Below are 19114 nucleotides of genomic sequence, written 5' to 3' on the forward strand. Positions count from 1 at the left end.
GGCGAAGGCTGGAAGGCAGCAGAGCGTGATCAGCTGCAGTGTGGAGAGCCCAGAGGAGCAGGGCTGAGAGGCAGGGAGCCTGGAAGGCTATGGCTGGAGGCAGCAGGGTGGAGCAAGCAACAAGGCAGGGTCCAAGCAGGAGTGAGGGTAACAGCATACAAGGATCCGAAGACAGTAGCGAAAGGTGGAGGTAGGACTCTCAGATGCAAGAGACCGAGCCACTGCAGGCAGCCGCCTTTATACTGCCTAGCCCAGCACAGAGGCAGGCCAATTGGTTTCACCTGGCGAATCACACCTGCAGGCAATCGGCCACCTCCCTTTCTGTTCCTGGGCTGGTGGAAGCAGGACCAGACTCTAAGGCTTCTGGGGGGTGTAGTTCCATAGAAAACCAATAGGAACGGCCAGGAAACAATGCTTGCGGCCAGGTGCATTATGGTATGGGTAGTTAGGCGACAATAATCATTAAGCAGCAAAGTCCAAACGGAGCATAAATGGATGTGCCCATGGCGCAGGCATGACACTCACATCCAGATCCAATCATACATAGAAGCTAACTCCATACTAGGCAAAAGACAATCTGGCTTCCGTGTCGGGCATGGAACAGAATCCGCCTTATTAGACCTAAAAAATCAAATATCATGGACAAAGGCAAACCTACCTTGCTCCTCCTCCTCGATCTATCAGCTGCTTTTGACCTGGTAGATCACCAAACCCTCACCACCCACCTCACCCATGCAGCCCATTTCTCTAATCAAGCAGCATCTTGGATCACTTCCTTCCTTGTAGGAAGAGCCATGAAGGTCTACTCCGACACAGCTAACACAGATCCTACCACTATAAACTGCGGTGTCCCCCCAAGGATCTTGTACAGCCCCCACCCTCTATAACCTCTTCACAAAACCCCTCTTCGACCTACTTGACTCCATGGGTGTTTCATATACAAACTATGCAGACGACGCTCAAGTACTTTTACCCCTATCTGGACTCTATCACCAAGACGCCACGGCTCTTCACAACATCTATGCCACTATCCAAGCTTGGATGGCAATCAATGGCCTCTGTCTTAACGGGGAGAAGACTGAAATTCTCATCCTGGGCCAGACAAACACATTATCGAAACTAAGCCCCCAATACAACAACTTCAACATAGACAACTCAACCATCTCTGTATCATCCTCTGTCAAGACTCAGTGTACACATTGATGCAAATCTATCGATGAACAAACAAGTCAGCGCCATAGCCTCTGCATCAGCGTTCAGCACCAAACTCATCAATGCCATTAAACCCTACTTATCCACCCCCAACCGCTTGGCCATAGCTAGAGCAACTATAGGAGCCAAACTTGATTATTGCAACGCCCTTCTAGCTGGCACCTCCGCCAAAAACATTAACAGACTGCAAACCACACAAAACAATGCCCTCAGAGCCGCCATGAGCATCCCTAGAAGAGACCATATATCCCACACCAGGCGTGAAGCATGGTGGCTCCAGGTCAAAGACCGTATTACTCTGAAAATCCTCACCATCACTCACAGGTGCATCAACAAAACCGCTCCAGCATACCTATCTGAAGCAATATCAAGGACCACATCCTCTCGCCCCACCAGAGCTCAGTACACCAACCAGCTACACATACCACGCATAAAGAGAGCCACAGCGGGAGGTCTAGGCTTCTCCTATATTGCACCGAAACTCTGGAACTCACTCCCTGCCACCCTTAGAGCTGAAACTTCCATCTCTGTCTTCCGCAACAACCTCAAGGCCACTCTCCGCAACTAGCAAGTGGAGGACTGCCTCCTCCACTTCTGCCATGTATATTGTAATATAACACAAATGTAATATAACTATATTGTAACCTGTATATATACTGCTAATGACTATGTAACTATTTTGCAACCTGTATATATATTGCTAATGACCATGTAACCAAGTAACTAAGCTTTGTACTGTAACAAGTGCCACGATGTCCTCGGGCTGTTGTGCGCTATATAAATACGAATAAAATAAAACAAACCACTCTTCTACTACTGTTATTACTATAAGAACAGTCGCTTTCATCCCACAGTAAGCTACTACTTCAAACCACTTTGTGACATCCGCTGACAACTTTATATACCACCACAGTTCAAGTACTTCAATCACTGCTTTGGACTTCTTAATGATCGGGCAAAATCTGATTCGACACTTGGACCTCCTCAGGTAAGCAAGGCACTCTTCCCTTTTAATGACTTTCAAAAAGGGGGCAGCCTCGTTGCCTCTTCCGTCTGTCTGTCTGCCTGCCACAAAATAAACCTGCCTCTGCCCAAAAGACTTACTTCCTTTCAGCTTCAGCAGTCTTTTAACATTACAGGTGAACTTCTAAAAATTCCCTACAAGCACCCAGCTCCCCTTCCCCAGCTTTCTCACACCTTTTCTGCCCAGGTAATTACCCAGAAGCCGTAGTGCCACTCTTCCAGCTTCAGGTAAAGATGCCACTCTTTTATATCTGAGGCCACTCGTCTATTGACGCCTTTGCAGATTTAACAAGGCTTGTTGAACTATAAAAGGGGGTTGCCTCTTAGCTTGGGTAATGTTTGTTCTCCTCGTCAGTAAGGTAACTTCTTGAAAATACAGAATGTCAATTCTGGTTAATACAAGGTTCAGTCTTCAAATTGAAAACCTAATAAGGCACACAAGTCCACTCTTTATGATAGATTTTTAAACTTAAAGCATTGGATGCAATTGTATTCCCGTATAGTATCAAGGAGGCAACTTCTAACTTTCCTGTGGAAACACAATTGGTCACACGCAACCTTCCTTTGATGCAGTTTTTTCACTTCTAACTCTTGGTACTCTTGTAAGACGTTAATGGCAGGTTTTCCGAATGGATTCAGTAAGAGTTCCTTCTGCACCATTAAGGACACGCGATCATCCCGGCAATATGAAAGAGTTCAACAATGGATGTAATATCTTTTACTTCTCACGCGAACAGTGCAGCTTTCACAATAAGTGTGAAGGCTGCATTTCCATTGTTAAGTCAGTTTAAGAATAACGAACAACTTCTACTCAGATTTTAACTGCATGCACTTGTCTTTGGAACTGATTACAGTTAACGGCAAGGCTTGTTGAGTGAATCTGAATGCTGTGCTTCACTCACCGGCTTCAGGGACACTGCGGTTGCGGTTTGCTCTGCTTCCCTGATTTCCTCGACCACCGCTACTACTTCAGGCTCACTTGGGATCCACACCCTTCTCCAGCACGGGTGTCTCCAGTCGAGCCACTTTAGCTGGGAGTGTCTCTTGCTCCTGTGACCCTTGGTTTGCCTTCTGCTTCTGGCCTTGGGCTCCTGCACGCTCGTGGCTCTGCAATCACAGCAACTCGGCTCACATGGGAAAAACCTCACTTTCAGCACATCTTCCTCTGCGCAGCCTCTGCAATACAGGTTTCGGGAGCACAAGACCCTGTCAGAACTTGCAGGTGAAATCTGCTGTCTCCACATTCCGGCGTCCCTTCTGTGCTCCCACTTCCTTGTGAATTACCAGCCTTGTGCTGCTTCTCTGCTACTACTACTGGCAGTCTTTCAGCTCCTTCCTCCACTGCTTTCGTGCTGGGGCCTTTTATGCCTTGCAGGTTTTACAATTGGCTTCAGGTGTGAGCCATTAGTCTCAATTGCCTGACTCCTGCCATTGTTGTTCGGCTTAATTGCATGTCCACTACGTCTACATGCCTCTTTAGCCCTCTTCCTCGTCTGTCTCTCTAGGATACTGGGACACGTAGTTTGTTTTGACCAAATTTAGTTTTTTCTGCTTCTTGATTGTTTATAAGGGTAGATTTAATTCCCTTAACATTTTTTACAGAGTGGCTATGGGTTTTAACTTTAATAGAGGAAGATGGTTTACAGAAGACATTACCACAAGCCTTTGTTGTGTACCCTTGGAATTGAGCAGGGCCTTTATTTTTAAATAACAAAACAGGTTTTCTTTTGGTAAAGTGTGCTTTGATTCTGCAACCTTAGTATTCATAACCCTAGATTTAAATAGTAGGTTGAGAGACATTACAATGACAGTAAGTCATAACCTCTTTTGGCACAGTGGTAAGAATCTCCCTGTCAGATGAGAAATACTGTGTCTCATCCCACAGATTCTCCCCAATACCCTAGGCCCTGTCTCCACCCAGATGATACTCCCGCAGTACACCACCCCCAGGGTTGCGAGTAGGAAGCGTCTGCCTTCCCCTGGCCACCTAGTAGGAGACTTTAGGTACGGTTTCAGTGAGGTATCTGCAGGATTCTTCACAAACCCCAGCCAGGTTTCGGCCGCATTGGGCATTATCAGTGAGGTGTAGCTTGGGTGTCTAGTCCCAGCAGGCTCGGGATCAACAGTTCTGCATACCCGTCCCTCTCAGGATGACAAAGCAAAACAAAAGAGGTGATGTCTGGAAAGTTTAGAATTAATCTTAAACCTCTGGCAAAATATGTCTGGGGTTGCGTGTGGCCTCGTGCAGAAGGGATGTGACAAAGCAGTTCCGGCTGGACTGCCTCTTTTGGGGTGGAACCTAGCCTGGTGTGCATATGGACTTTCCCTTTTCTGTTATGGCTTTGCAGGCTGAAGAATAATGGTCTGGGCGTTGCTTAGACAATGCCAGAGGTTTAGATTAATTCAAAACCTCCCAGCCATCACCTCTTTTGTTTATCTTGGAAGTTATGGCAGATGGTCATAAGGGTGTCTTCTGACTGTGCAGCCACTGATGAATCCAAAAGTAGCGGACAAGCTCTGCTGCTGCCCATGGGAGTACCAAGAGAACCTTGGGTTAAGGTGGCGGTTGATGTGATGAGGCCTGTACAAGGTTTGGGATATGTCAAATGTCAGGGGATAAGTTCCTGGGGCCCTAAAGGATACACTTAGTAAAAGGAGTCATGATCTTGGATGATGGGGAGGTCTAGCCAAAGGGTTGATTGTCCTATGGAACAAAATGTGACTGCAGGTCAAGAGATGGTCAGCTATGCAGAGCCAGGAGAGACACAATCATCAACTATGGAGGAAGAGACTTCCAGGATGGATGGAAACCTGACCCAATGGGGCCAGACGACTCCATGAGATGAAACACTTGTGTGAAGTGTTAAATGGGGTTTCCCCCAAGTTGGGTAAAGGAGTTTGAGTGCAAATAATGTGCATAGTTTCAACTCTACATTTGGGGGGTAATTATGGTGGGTTGGGGGGGGGGTTGTTTTTGTGTACGCCGGCTGGAGCAGGATGTGTTATGGTGTGTGGGTTGGAATGAAAGTGGGCTCTATTCTAGAACTGAATGGTGCTGGGGGAGAGAATGTGGAGTAAAGGTGGCGGGTGATGAGGTTGCCGGTGTTGCTTCCGGAAAAGTACATTAATTTAATAAAAGAAGTTAATCTACTTACCTGTGAGGGCAGAATCTTGACCTTTCGATTTTGGAACACAAATGATTCAGGTAATTCTGTTTCTGAACGGGAGGCCTGCTAATCAGGCACCCCTTTTTTATAATGCTCCATGTCAGGAACATACTGCACCCATGTACCTTTGCTGGGACAGTCTCCTTACATCCCCCAGTGACTGACTTGCAGTGGCACAGAGTCACATTTACTTCAACCTTTACTTCTTCTGTCCTTCACTTCTCCTTTCATTCACTTTGCCTTTAGAGGGGGAGACCCCCTATATCCCCATTCTTTTTTAGACCAAGTTCTACCTCCCTGCAGCCCCTGACCCCAACCCTAACCTTTAGCTAACCTTAACCACATGCATTGCCCGTGAAGATGCAAAGTACAGGCATGGAAAAGTAAATATATGACAAAGTAAAAGTCTGGCGAAGTAAAGGTAGGCTCAGTAAGTGTTGTGGAAGATTTCTAGGTGTGGTTAAGGGAAGCTACTCCATTCCAAAGTCAATTGCCAAAGAATTAAAGACAGAAGGGTCAAAGGAAGAGGAAGTGGCATCTCTCTACCCATCCTAAGGTCACATTTGGGGTGAAACTGCAGTGTGGACAAGGCCAACTGCAATTGATGCACTATAGATGACACAACCCCTGCAAGTACCCTCTACAATCCTTCCTGGTTGTAAATGGCTGACAAAAGGACTCATCTTGCCCCTACGAACCTGACCTGGATCTCCTAACAACCACAGGACCAAGGAAGTGACCCCTGGCACTACTTGCATCTTCAAACTGCCTTTAGGATGGTTTGGGCACCTTAGATGCCATACATGGTGCTGCAATGGACACATTGAGTCCTCCTCTACCTCAATGTTTGATTGCCTCCACATCTCTGTCCTACGCTGAAGATCTGAAGCCTATGCATCCGAGACATGCTGAGTCTTCTAGCATCACCAAATTGTTACCACCTGCTTGGTTACCAGCTTATTTGTGCACCAGTCATTGCTGCTGCAATGTCATGATGACACAAGAAGGCTGCCTTGCCGCTTAAGGTCAGTCTCTTCTACACACAAGGCCACCAAGCCTTCCAGTGCTGCCACCCCGACATCTCCTGCCGTCCCTATTGTCTTCAACTCTCAAGCAGTCACCACTGGGGAGCAGCACTACATCGTTGGAACCCATTGCAGCTGCTCCTCGACTTGACCCTGAAAAACATAGCCAGTCATGAGGATCTGCCTGAAACATGCCTCTAAGCGTAACAGATGGTACAACTCCGAACTTGCAGTCATGGAACGCAAGTGCAGAACTGCGGAACGGAAGTGGCAGACCTCAGGCTCACCCACTGTCAAACTGGCCTGTCGGCTGCTCTTAAGGCAATACAGACTTTCCATCTGCACCAAGAAAAGGGCCCACATCCAGTCCTGCATCTCTAGTGCATCCAACAACAAGGCTGAACTCTTTAAAATCTGCAGGGAACTAGCCAACCTCTCCGCAGTCTCCTGCTCACCTCTTCCCTCCCAGGCCCTCTGCAACGCACTGGCCACACATTTTAATGCAAAAACTCAGGACATCCTGAGCATCCTTGCATCACTCGCCCCTCGCTGTAGCCCACCCTCTTTCCTCCTATGGCCTCCCATTCCCCCTCTTCCTTTTTCTCCTATCACACCTGATGAGGTCACCAGAGTTGTCTGCTCCATGAAGGTCTCCTCCAAACAGATTTCCCCCTGCTCCTCAAGAACCATTAAGGACAATATTGGCCCCATTGACTCTGCGCTCGCTGTTTTCTGTAACCACTGTTTTGCTACTGGATCTTTCACCCTCAAGCACTCCCTTGTGCGCCCCCTCCTGAAGAAACCTCTGCAGACCTGTCTTGCCCAGCCAACTACTGCCCCATATCTATCACCCCCTTACCTTGGAAAACTCCTGGAGAAGCTGGCCTTTCCCCAACCGACCCAGCACACTGAACTTGTAGGTTGCCTCCACAACCATCAATCTGGATTCCAAGCATCCAGAGGTACAGAAACTGCTCTTCTGAACACCTGTGAGGAACTGCTTGCATCTTCTGATTCTAACTCTCCAGCTGTTCTCATTCTACTTGATTGCTCCTCTGCATTTGATACAGCCAAACACTCTATCCTCATAAAACGACTCCACGATACCCTAGGTATCTTGGAGTGGGCACTAGACTGGCTGACCACCTTCCTCAGTGACCCTCCATCCCATATTTTTCTGGGCACTTTCTCCTCCCCCACCTTTATCTCCTCCTGCAGCATGCCCCAGGGCTCCAACCTTTCTCACTGTCTCTTTAACAACTACCTTTCTCACCTCATTTCCACCTTCTCCCCAAACTTCCAGTGTTATGCAGATGACACACAACTCTTCTTCAAACTTCCCTCTGATCCTTTTCTTACTTCCTCCATCATTCCTGACTGTTTATCTGCCATCCAGTCCTGGTGTACTTCCAATGATCTCTGCCTCAACGCTAGCAAGACTGAGATCCTTCCTGTTGGGACTCCTGCTCCCTCTTTCTATCCTTTACTCTGGTCTTCTATGGACTCTCCCCCCTCTCCTTTATCTGAAGCCAGAAAACTTGGAGTCCTCTTCGACTCCTCTTTTTCCTTCATCCCTCACATTCAAGACCTTGCCATGAAGTCCCACTTTGAACTCCACCTCCTGAAAAGAACGCTTCCTTTCCTCACTTTCCCCCAGAAACTTAATGTCTCTAGAGAAATGGTTCTCTGTAGGTTAGACTACTGCTATAGCCTTTCCTTAATCCACCCTCTTCTTCTCTACGACCCCTCCAGCTAATCCAGAATAGGGCTGCAAAACTTATCCTTGGCCTCAAGCCCAAGGACTGCAACTCTCTAGCCCTAAAAACTCTCCACTGGCTCCTGGTTGCTGCAAGGGTCAAATACATATCCATCTGCATCATCCACAAGGCTGTCTGGGGCCGGGGACCATGCTATCTACAATTTGCTCTCACTAAATACTCTCTGTTCCGATCTTATGTTCCTCCGGCACCAACTGTGTGTTAAGCGCTTCGCTAAACCGCGAGCTGGTGGCCGATCTCTTTCCTCAGCAGGCTCCCTCCTATGGAATTGCCTCCCCCTTCCTCTTTGTTTTGAACGGGGTCTCCTCAAATTCCAGAAGCTCCTCAAGGCTTTCCTTTCCCCCGCCTCCTTCTCTTCCTCCCTCCTCTGTTAAATCCCACAGTTGGTGAGATTGGTGAAAAGGGCCCTTATGTGGTGTCCCGGGTCCTGGTCTCCGACACCCAATTGCCTACAGCCTCCAACTCTCCCAGCACTTCGCCTTGGCACTAACTGGCCTATGTCACCACAGGCCTGCACTTATTTATTGGCGGCTGACCACTCCACCTAATCACTTACCGCTGCTCACTCCCTAGCACTTCCCTTTGGATACACCTAGCACTTCCCCTCTCCCCCACTCCCTCGTCCCTTCTCTCTCTTTGTGCTTGCACGTTCTGAATGCTCACAAGGCCTAGTAGGTCCGCCTCTATCTTTCATTGTTGTATTTGTTATTCATTCCCATGTTCCCGCCCTGTTGCCTTACAATTGGACAAACAATTAAAAATGCACAACCTCGTCTATGGGTGAAGTAACAGAAAAGACTTTGCCGTGGGAACATTTGTCGACGACGGATAACCTCCATCGTTGGGCCTCTCGATGACAACGGTCATGACAAAATCAAACCTATCGACGACACTGGCAACTCTGTTGTAGACCCAGACCACTGCATCGACGACCACGTCGACGACATCTACCACAACCTTATTGATGGTGCACGGAGTGTCACCAACAACCTTGGTGTGCTCGTCCACAACAACGAAGCGTCGACCACCACTCCTTCGATGGCCTTGTTGACAACCTCATCATCGGTGCATTAGAAGACCGTACAACCAACATCGGAGGTGTCAAGAAAATAAAAACGTTTTGGGCATCGAGCATACCATCCACAGTAAAGGTGACAGTACAAAAGGACGCCTCATCTATGAACACATTGAGTTCACCGTCCACAGTACCGGTGACAGCGCAAAAGGACGCCTCGTCAAGAGGGCAGCCAAATGACCAGAGGGACAAAAACCCAGAGAAAAACAGGTGCAACCTATACAACATACACAAGAGGATGTGAAACACAGGAATCTCCTATAGTAATAGAAATTCCACTAGCATCACTTCCGCAGCCTGCCCACAGACTAGAAGATCCACTTCGCTGTCAGCAGTTTCCTCAATCCCACCAGAACATGTTCTGGAACATCAAATACTCAGACTTTGAAAAGATTAATCACAGGTCTTCTTTGATGATGATTATTCAGACCCTGCACCCACACCAAGGCAGCTGGCCCCCACAGCCAAAACGGTCCCACAACAAATAGCGGTAGCCCCAAATCCAACACCTGTGATTCAAGAGCCAGACATTGTTAATCCGCAGATGCTTCTGTCCCTGCTCCAAACTTTGATAGCTCAACTAGACCAAAGGTTACTTCTAACACAGGACCAGACACTGCACACTCTGGAAGTACTAGGCCCATCTGTAATGCACTGCACACTGTACAGGAAAACACACCTACACCAATGTCACAAGGCACGCCATCAGAAAGGAAGAGACTACAATCACTGCATAAATCATGTGGATCGCCACATTTATTTGTTTGTTTGGTGGTTAGGTGCTTATACAGCAAATTAATTCTGTTTCAATGTGCCCACAGGGCAACAGGGAGGGATGGGGAGACATGGGATTGAAGTACATTAAAAACACAAATATAAATACATTGGGGTAGGAACAAGTGAACCTACTATGCCTTGTGAGTATTCAGAACTGCAAGTGCAGCAAGGAAGAGGGCTATGTGGTAGGTGCTGGGATATCCATGCTCGTGGCTGAGACACAGATGAGAGGTGCAAGGTATGGTAAGTGCTATATGGGCCTGGAGTCGCGTTGGGTGGAAAAGTGCGAGTCTCCGGGGTGGAGGCTGGGCTGAGGCAAGTGCTGAAGGTAGACAGAAGCTGGGAAGATTGGGTGTGAGTGGACAGGGGCCTAGTAAGGGTCCAAGACACCTATCACAGTAACTGTGAGATTAGCAGAGAAGGGAATGAGGAGGAAAAGAGGAAAGTCTTGAGGTCCTGCTCAAGACGTTCAGGGAGGGCGAGGCTGTTCCAAAGGAGGTATCCAGCTGAGGAAAGCGAACAACCTCCTGCTCTCTGTTTAGTGAAACGCTTTACACACAAGGAATTGGTGCCAGAGGAACATAGAGGTCTAGTTGGAGAGTACTTTGTAAGAGAGAGTTGCAGATAGTGTGGTCTCCGACCCCAGACAGCCTTCGGGATGATGCACAGGGATTTTAATTTGATCCATGCAGCAACCGGGAGCCAGGGAAGATTGCAAGATATAGTGCCCGCCCTTCTCGCCTTTTCTAGGATCCTCTCTTTCGCTGCATAGTTGTGAAAGGCCACTAGCACATCTCTAGGCCTGGCTCCCGACTCAGGGCGGGGCAGACCAACTCTGTGGATCCTGTCGAATTGTAAATCAATATCTGTGTCAGCTTCTAAGAGGTCCCTTAAGACCACCGTAAGGGTGTGTGCGAGGTCTTGGGGTTGTACAGTCTCCGGGAGGGCCTTCACCCGAATATTACCTCTTCTGGACCGGTTCTCAAGGTCCTCCACTTGCAGTTCCAGATTTTGGGTGGCCTGCGCCAGTGTCTCCAACAAGTTATCGGCCTTCCTCGTGTCATCAGTCAGCTCTTGGATGGCCCGCTCATTGGTATCCACTCGTTCCTCAATGTGGCGGACATCCCGTTTGATATCCTTCAGCCCCTCTGCCAGTTCTTCTCTGAGGGGGTGTCTCTGTTTCTGGCTCACCGCCGTGAACCTGTCAAGCATTTCGCCGAATACCTGTCGAAGCGTTGCGTGCGTGACCGGCCCGTCACGGGGCCTGGGTTGGGATTCCACCCCCCGAGCCCCCAGCTCATCGTCCTCCTGATAGGCGCTCCGGTTGTCTACCTCCTGTTCCTGGTCCTTGGCCCAAAGCTTGGTGAGGGAGGCCCTCTGAGCCTTCCCGGCACTTTTGAGGGTTGATAGGGTGTCCCTAGCTCTGTTCCTGGACATGGTGGGCTCCGTATTCCGTATGTGGCTATAAATTCCTAGAAGAGGTAATCAGGCGGGGCAGATAGAGCAGGGAGGGTTCCCAGGGAGGGTTCCCACCCCGGGGTGCAGCCAGGCGACACCCACAGACCCACTCGCCCCCGGACCCTCCACAGGTGGTAGCAAATCCCCGCTCAGAACAAGCGTCCGATGTATTGTGGCCTGCTAGCAAAGGCGCAGGGCTGAATCTATGTCCATCCAGGGGGTCCCCACAGTACTAAAGGACCCGGCCTGTTAATCGCAGCACCAGCCCCACCATGTTCAGGAAGTCCAAAGAGGGAGGAGGGTCCTCCCAACTCCTCCCCGCAGGTTCTGTTTCAAGGAGGGACACAATCGCAGCTTCCTGGCTGATGATAAAGATATAGGGAAGGTACAGGCCCGTAGTAACAGTACCACGGCAGTCAGCCCCAGCAGCCCCCGCTCGTTCTCCGTATTACCTGCGCTACGCCGAGTTCCTGAGCCTGATAGCCCCACCCCTGATGTTCGCTGGCGAGCGACCGCTCCTCTGTCCTAGGCGTTTCGTGGGGGGGGCGCAATTAGGGGTTGAAAATTGCCCAGCCGAACCGCACTCTGAATCGCCCACTTACTGCCGTGTATTTCGGTGCAGCTTCTGTGCGCCAGTTACAATGTCTGGGGCCCGGGACGGCTCTGCCCGGTCCCGCTCGTTTCACGCCCGGCGAGTCCTCCGCTGCAGCAGCCTCCCAGCAGCCGCTGTGTCCCGCGCCGCCTCTCCTCCACCGGGTCTCCCCTCACGGGAGGCTACACGGGGCCAACGCCGGGCTCCGCTCCCGCCAGCTCCTGCCAGCTCACGCTACCACCGGCCCCCACAGTTCACCACTCAGTCTTCCAGCCTCCATCTCCAACAGCTACTGCCCCTCCTGACAAATTAGTACCAGCATCCTAACCAAAGGGGGCGTTTGCCTGCAGCCCTTATCTGCGGCCAAAGGCCTGCACATTCCGCAGACTGCATCTTCAGGTCTGCCCATGGGAGGTCCTGCTGGTTCATGGCCAGAGCTATGGGGCGACCGGCCCCCTCTTGGTCCATTCTTGGGAAGGCCATCCAAAAATGTACTTGCCGCCTCCAGCGCCATAAAAGTGTGCCCTCCAAGCATACTGGATCCGAAGCCAAGCCGGAAACAACATTGCATATCTAATATCCAGGTCTCTGAGCCTGCACTTTACCCCCACAAAGGTTCTACTCGCAGCCTGCACTGAAGCGGAGAAATCTGGGAAAATCTGTATGTGATCCCCATCGAAGGTAAGTTCCCCTTTATCTCTAGACTTCTGGAGAATTGTGTCCCTGTCTCTGTAATTGAGGAGTTCTGTGATAATGGGATGTGCGCCGCCCCCGGGACAGGGCGCATTGATGGGATCCTATTGGCTCACTCCAAGATGAACATTGGCGAGTTTGTCCATCCCCAAAAGTGATATGCCCAGCTTTTCCAGAGAGTCCTCCATACGGCCCGTCGCTTGCTGCTCCCGGACCCCCACCAGGCGTATGTTATTCCGCCTCTCCCAACACCCTAAATCTTCATTGTTAGCTATGATGACCTTTACTGCTGTCCCCAGGGCTGCCATTCTGTTCGGAACCGTCGCTGCTGCATGCTCTAGGCCAGAAATTCTGTTTTCTGCATCATGTCCAGGGCATCCTATTTAGTATCAAGTTTTCCTATGCCTTCCTTGAGGTGCAGGAGGATTGCCCATAAGTCCAGGTCTGAGCCCTCTGCTGCTCCAGCCGCACCTTTGGACCCCCCAGAGGGGGCGGCATGGCCCTCCAATGCCTTGGACCTCTTCCAGGCCTGCTGCCCGTAAAATGGCCTGAGTGCCGTGGCCCGCGTTGCCTTTCACTATCCTGGTTTTAGTGCACTGCCAAGTCCAAGCCTGCCCTTCCTTGGCTCTCAGTATTGCATGCCCAATCAATGGTACAAGTGTCCGGCAGGTTACCCAGGCCTAGAGCCACTCCGGGACACTGCACATCTGCTCCCCCCACCCGCTGGCCTGCACTCCCCTCTCCACTTGGGCCGGTCAGCGGGCCTCCAACTGCTGCCCTTTCTCTCCTTCCTCAGCCCAGAGCTCTCCTAATGTTAGTGGGGTCCAGCCCTGCTCTGCTCTAGACTATCCAGTCTCCGCCACCACTCACCGCTGGTGTTCCTTTGACAGGTATTCACCTCCAGCCTCCACTGGGGCCACTGAACAATCTTGTGTTCCTGCCACTGGTCGCAGGCCCAGGTGCCGTCCACCCACGCCCACGGGGCTCACTTTGCACCACACCCGCTCCTGCGCACTGGGCAGGTGAAGCAGCCCCTCACGGTCCCCACTCGAAAGGATCGATGTGGCCACCTGAGGCCCCCGCTCACCAGAACCTGCCTCTTCTGCAGGAACCGATCTCTTCACACCAGTAGGTTAGGCCGCTGCGGGATGTCCCCTCTCCAGCCCTGCACTGCAGTGTAAGGCCGCTCACCACCACGTTGCTCTGTGGGCTTGCTCTCTGCTACTGCGGACACACACCCCCTTGCTGGCCTGGTGAGCCTCCATGCATCACTGGCCACCTCGTGGGCATCTTCTGGTGCCGCAGCCTCCGTCACTGACCGCTGTAGCTTTGCCATACAAGTGGCCCACTGTAGTCGGCACGTTCCAGCCTCCTCCCCGTTCAGGCTGATTGCCACGCTGTCACTGCAGCCACAGACAGGGCGGATCCAACAATCCTTGCGCCATCCAGCACCCGCTACAGCAGTAGCTCAGGATTCGCAGAGCTCACACGGGAGCTGCCATGCTTGAGAAGCACCCTTAGTTTATGGCAGTAGGGTCAGTAAAGCATTTTCCTTGATTTAAATAAACTTCCTGTTGTAAAATATGTCTTCCGGTCCGAGTCTTTTTTCTGGCACACCACAAAAGCCTCAGAGCATGTATGTGAGAACAGAATAGCTGAAACTTCAGGCACTCCATTGGGGACCAATCTGGAGATAAAGTGGAGATAAAGAGTACTGAGGTGTGATTAAAAAGTAGCAGTAATTCTGTTACCATTACTTGACTGCAGCATTACTACACAGCTGTGCTACAAGTTTAGCGGTAAGGTGGAACATAGTCCAACTTACTGCCAAATATTAGATTTACCACGCAGCATTACCGCTCCCGGTCTATCCACTCGTAATGATGTAATCTGGTATGCACGAGTGGTGGTAGCAGTACCTCACTTTGGCATAAAATCAGCCGATTTACCACTGGTTTAATGCCAAACTGGTAATGCGACCCAAAGGTTCCTTTCCTGTGCTGAATTATATCCTGGTTTTAGTAATTAATGCAGTATTAAGCCATGTTTTTTGAGCTGGTTTGAAGGTTGACTCCTGCTCCGGGATCTTCATCCACCAGAGTTCAGAGAGCAACACAAACTGAAGTTAGAACATCTCGAAAGGTAAGCTTCCAGTTCTCAGACCGGAGTTGCCCTTGTGCAAGACAAGCTACTCAAACCTAAAAAAGGTCACAAAGTATTCAGTCTTGGGGCTTTGTGCTCTAGTAAAGTCCCTGCATTCAAACGTCTGGTGCACCGCCATCTAAATTCCTGATGCTGGTTGTTCCTAAAGCTTCCTCATGTTTTAACAAGTGCCAGCTATGCCTAGCTTAAACGAGATGGATGTTTTGGAATCTTTGGTACTGGTATCGGTACAAGAGTACTGTTTTTGATGTTTTGCAATACTTTCTTGGTCCTCAGGTGCTGTTTGGTACTTGAAGAATTTTCCCACAGCAGATCCTAATCCTTCTCCTCCTACTGATACTCCTCAGAACCCATTCTTCAAATGCCACATGTGTTTCATATTTATAGCACTCAAGCAACACCCAATGCTATTCAAAGCTGTGAACATGTTTGTTTTATTCACGTATATCAATGGAGCATACACTCATTTGAGACTGTTAACTCAATGCTGAGTAGTGTGGTGTGGGTGACAAAGTATTACAGAACATGTTTTCTAACATGTTCTTTTTGAAGTTCAGGTGAAGGACCATTTACAGCCCCCAAATATTTGTGCCCCTTTGATTCTGGCTCCAAAACAGTCTTCGGCCATGCCATCTCTAGTTTCTGTTCTGTTGAGATTTTACCACTCCAGAAGCCTCCTGCTGCTTGTCTTCTGAAGGCGACTCATTTATAACAAGACGCACCGGATTTGGGCATGGATCCTTCCCTTCTTGAACATTGCTTGCTCATTTGTTTGACGCCAAACTCAGGTGCGTCCCTTCTCAGACCCTTCGACCTAATGTACACAGTTCCTAAATTGGAGATTCATGTGGTTCTGGGGTATTGCACCAAAATATCGTAAATAAAATGCTGATTGTGCTTTTTCTGCGCATTCGGCATGAAAGAAAATGATGAAGCCCAAAATAACGAACTAGGTGAGCTAAAGGTGCGGGGATGTCCCCCGCTCACCTAGTTTGGTATTATGGGCTTAGGTGGTTGCAAGGGTGTCCCCTGCTTACATTAAATGCAAAGCTGGGGACCAAACAGAATTCGAGAAGCTTGAGGTTCAAAATGTGAGCAAGTCGGCTTCGCAAATTTTAATCTCAAGCTTCTTTTTGGAATTCGTTATTTTAACATAGATCCGGTTTCTGGCCATCTTTCATCCTGGTCTACTGTAGTATTTGCAGCCCTCTGGAAAGTGATGGGCTCTGACCCTCAGCTATCTTAAATCCAATCTTAAGACGCTAAGGTGTTGGAAATACTGGGCAAGAAGTCATATTAAAATGGCATTCTTTCTCCCTTGTCAGCATAATGCTGCAGCTGTCCGATCATGTTACAACTCACAAAATTGCACCAATTTGGATTTATTTGCAGAACCTCTTTCTACTGAGGTGCTAGACGTGGAGCAAAGACGAAGTGCATAGCAGGGTGTTCCTTCTATGCTCTACAGCTGAGGCAAACAAGCCAACCAAGACATATGTTTTAACCTTCCATTTAATGACGAGCACTTTTCCTTGTAAAATGGATGAATTCATGCATGAATAAAAAACTGGTCATAACTGCAAAATGTCTCCATTTCATTCCCAACCTCATCTTCATGGACTCCATATCAGCCCGATCAGCCTTTTAAGAATTTCAAACTTGGCAAGGACTAAAAGCCTGGTCTATCAGCTCCTTCAAGAGGAGCAGGTTTCCTTTGACTCCAAAGTCTGCAAACCTGACTGCTCATTACAAATCCAAGAAATCTATTTTACCTTCAGCAAAGGTCGGTGGCTCCTCTTTTATATAGGGAGGTTTCAATCCTGGAAAGATGCAGAGTTTCATCTCATTACCTTCAGTGGCCTCATATAAGGCAGGATCCCTGAGTTTTCAATGGATCAACAAGGAATACTCATTAGCTCATCCACCAATCCCAATGTCATCACCTCTAGCTCCATGCAATGTTGTGGATTCTGGAGCATCAGAATGGTCAGGGTTATTCTAGATATTTCCTTGTTCCCTCCAAATGGTGTGCTTTCAGGACCATACTGGATCTTTCCGACCTAAATCAGTTCTCGACAGTGGAATCCTTCTGCACAGTGACTCTAGCTCACATTTTTGAAGCATTGCAGTTACATGATTAAATGTACTTGGTGGACCTCCAAGATGTGGTTTATCACATTCCAGTGCAGTAGGACAGCAAAAAATATCTGCACTTTGCTATAGGCTGAGTGCATTATCAATTCAGGAGTCATCACAAGCGTGCTTTCTTTAGCAGCACATCTGTTATGTGGTAGTGCTTCTACAATGGGTTTATTTGGTACTCATCTTGCAACCAGGCCCAGGAAAGTCTCTAAAAGGTTACAACAGCCTAGTGTTTTTCATAAACATGTGTAAACACCCCATTACCCCCTACAGAAGATTCCATTCATTAGAGAATAGTTAAATGTGTTCAAAGGGAAAGCCATTTCTTCATTGTCCAAGATCTTGTCAGTTCAATGCGCTGTCTTGCATTTCTCAAATACGTGTTCTGTGGGCCACAGCCAAAACTCTCTGGGAGAAGAATTTCTCTTAAATGGCTTGAAAGGATCCCTACATACCTTTCCTTTGGATCCTCTGATTCTGAGGGCTGTTCAAATGTTTTTTTCGTTAGTCACCTTCTCTGATTCTGGTTGTTCCTACCTGGCCTTTTCTTGTCAATTTTTGGGATCTTCTCCAGCTTTCAATAGAGAAGTTCTTGGTACTCCGTCTGGAGCTAGAGCTTCTGATCTCAGCAGAAAGCATTCATGCTCCACCCAGCCCTACCATCATGGAATATTACAGCTTGCTACCTGAAAAGTGAACCTACTCCAACCTGAGACTTGCCAATGAAAATCTCGCAATTCTGGGTGCAGTGATGAAGGAGTCAGCTCGAAATCAGTGCAACATTTATGGCTTTCGCTCCTCATAGGGCTCTTGTCAATAAGGCTAACCCTATTTCTGCAATGTAGGAAGACAGCCTGTCCTTCGTGACTGGCACAGGATTCTTATTAAAATCCTGCAATTACTACCTTTTGGCTATTGCTGCATATCTGAACTCTCGATAGGATACCTGTTCCTTGAAAAATCAGGCAATGAAGCATGGCTTTGAAGGCCTTCACCTTTACCCTTTCAGGAGGGAGCCTACTCCTCCTTGAGTTATCAACCTAGTTCTACAGTCACTAATATGCACACACCTTTTAAGCATATGGCTTTCTGTGATCTGCACTTGCTGTCCTGAAAGACTGTTTATCTTGTGGCAGTAACTACTGCCAAGTGATTTAGCAAACTGCGCACCATTCATTCAAAGGAACCTTAGATTCAGTTGCATAGGGAAAGGTGGTACTTTGTACAGCCCTGTTTTGTTCTTGAAGTACTTTTTAACTTTAATCTCAGTCAAGAGATCATCCTTCCAGTGTTTCATCCCAGACCACACACCATCTTGGCTGAGAAAATGTTGCATAACCTGTATTTTTCACAGGCATTTAACTTATTTCTTGAACGTACTCAGCCATTCAAGACTACATAGTGTTGTTTTGTCACTTAGGTGGTGTTGCCGCTAGTAAGAAAGCAGCAAAAGCGACTTTGATGGACAGATTGTCCCCTGCATTTCACATTCCTGTAAGCTGACAGGTATTCCAGTGCCTGCAAGACGTCAGTCTTGTTCCATCAGAGAAAAGGCGTTGGTGACCTTTCAGAGAGAAATTAGTAGAGCAGTCGCCCTCATGCTTTTCTTGGATGCTTCCTCTGGTAGTTCTTCCTCCTTTGGCGAAGACGTTCTGCCCAGCCTGTTTGCATGAATTGGCTCATCATAGGCTCTCACCTGCTGCCATGGCATAGAATCTGTTTCGCCCTGCTCCAATCAAGTTGAAGGAGGAGCATGACGACAGTGAAAGTAAAATTGCTTTCAAGATTCTTATTCTCTTATTTCTTGTGCTCCTTCCTGCACAATATTAAGATGGCCCTTCTGTGTCCACTAGCATATGTTGTGATCCAACCATGGTATAAGGGGGACAAAAACAGATGCAAGCGCAGGTGGCAGTTTGATGCTCTATTTATAGGGTACGGTGTGTGCAAAAGTGTTTTCATGCTCTGAAACACTTGTGTATGAGCGCGATACAAATAAAATATCAAAC

General features: G+C 48.6%; 1 protein-coding gene across 3 annotated transcripts in view; it reads left to right on the forward strand.

Moving 5' to 3' along the window:
• The window catches only part of EML6 (EMAP like 6), a 3038586-nt gene that overhangs the window by 1352760 nt on the left and 1666712 nt on the right, over positions 1-19114 (forward strand). The gene's annotated exons all lie outside the window — the stretch shown is intronic.

Source organism: Ambystoma mexicanum, chromosome 4q, assembly GCF_040938575.1.
Source record: "Ambystoma mexicanum isolate Mex_15411 chromosome 4q, UKY_AmexF1_1, whole genome shotgun sequence".
Lineage (NCBI taxonomy): Eukaryota > Metazoa > Chordata > Amphibia > Caudata > Ambystomatidae > Ambystoma > Ambystoma mexicanum.